The following is a 1655-nucleotide window of genomic DNA, read 5'->3' as shown; positions in this document are numbered from 1 at the left end:
CTGTTTCACAAGCTTCTTCATTATCTACATTTAATCCACTCTGGTTTCACTCTATCTCATAAATAGCTTACTTGAGATCTACGCTTAAGGGTAAGGTAAGGTAAGGTGAAGCTCAGTCGTGTCTGACTCTTTGCGACCCCGTGGACTGTAACCTACTAGGCTTCTCCATCCATGGGATTCTCCAGGCAAGAATACTGGAGTGGATTTCCATTTCCTTCTCCAGGGGATCTTCCCGACCCAGGGATCGAACCTGGGTCTTCCGCATTGGAGGCAGATGCTTTAACCTCTGAGCCACCAGGGAAGTATATCTCATAAAAAGTTCTGTATGATCTCCAGGGCACCTGAATTACCTTCTTTGCATGAAATGTTTGTTCCCTTTGTAGCTCTAATTTTCTCGAAGAGATCTCTAGTCTTCCCCATTCTATTGTTTTCCTCTATTTCTTTACATTGATCACTGAGGAAGGCTTTCTTATCTCTCCTTGCTATTCTTTGGAACTCTGTATTCAAATGGGCATATCTTTCCCTTTCTCCTTTGCTTAACTTCTCTTCTATTCACAGCTATTTGTAAAGCCTCCTCAGACAACCATTTTGTCTTTTTGCATTTCATTTTCTTGGGAATGGTCTTGATCCCTGCCTCCTGTACAGTGTCACAAACCTCCGTCCATAGTTCTTCAGGCACTGTGTCTATCATATCTAATCCCTTGAATATATTTCTCACTTCCACTGTATAATCGTAAGGGATTTGATTTAGGTCAGACCTGAATGGTCTAGCGGTTTTCCCTACTTTCTTCAATTTCAGTCTGAATTTGTCAGTAAGGAGTTCACGATCTGAGCCACATTCATTCAGCTCCTGGTCTTGTTTTTGCTGACTGTATAGAGTTTCTCCATCTTTGGCTGCAAAGAATATAATGAATCTGATTTCGGTACTGACCATCTGGTGATGTCCATGTGTAGAGTTGTCTTCTCTTGTGTTGTTAGAAGAGGTATTTGCTATGACCAGTGTGTTCACTTGGCAAAACTCTGTTAGCCTTTGACCTGCTTCATTTTGTACTCCAAGGCCAAATTTGCCTGTTACTCCAGGTATTTCTCGACTTTCTACTTTTGCATTCCAGTCCCCTATAATGAAAAAGACATCTTTTTTGAGTTTTAATTCTAGAAGGTCTTGTAGGTCTTGATAGAACTGTTCAGCTTCTTCAGCATTAATGGTCAGGGCATAGACTTGGATTACTGTGATATTGAATGGTTTGCCTTGGAAACGAACAGACATCATTCTGTCATTTTTGAGATTGCATCCAAGTACTGCATTTTGGACTCTTTTGTTGACTACGATGGCCACTCCATTTCTTCTAAGGGATTCTTGCCCACACTAGTAAATATAATGGTCATCTGAGTTAAATTCACCATCACCAGTCACATCCACAACTGGGTGCTGTTTTTGCTTTGGCTCCATCTCTTCATTCTTTCTGGAGTTATTTCTCCACAGATCTCCAGGAGCATATTGGGCACCTACCGACCTGAAGAGTTCATCTTTCACTGTCATATCTCACCTTTTCATACTGTTCATGGGGTTCTCAAGGCAAGAATACTTATGGTTTGCCATTCCCTGCTCCAGTGGACCACATTTTGTCAGAACACTCCACCTATCTATCTTCTAT

The 1655-nt window shown here is 41.5% G+C and overlaps 1 non-coding gene across 1 annotated transcript; it reads right to left on the bottom strand.

The window, feature by feature from the left end:
* Positions 1–229: 229 nt before the first annotated feature.
* Positions 230–301, bottom strand: TRNAW-CCA (transfer RNA tryptophan (anticodon CCA)). The gene has a single exon. It is a non-coding gene; the product is annotated as a tRNA-Trp (tRNA).
* Between the last annotated feature and the right edge of the window lie 1354 nt (positions 302–1655).

Source organism: Ovis aries, chromosome 1, assembly GCF_016772045.2.
Source record: "Ovis aries strain OAR_USU_Benz2616 breed Rambouillet chromosome 1, ARS-UI_Ramb_v3.0, whole genome shotgun sequence".
NCBI lineage: Eukaryota > Metazoa > Chordata > Mammalia > Artiodactyla > Bovidae > Ovis > Ovis aries.
Note: the sequence above shows the minus strand (reverse complement) of the source record. Positions and strands in the feature narration are given on the sequence as shown.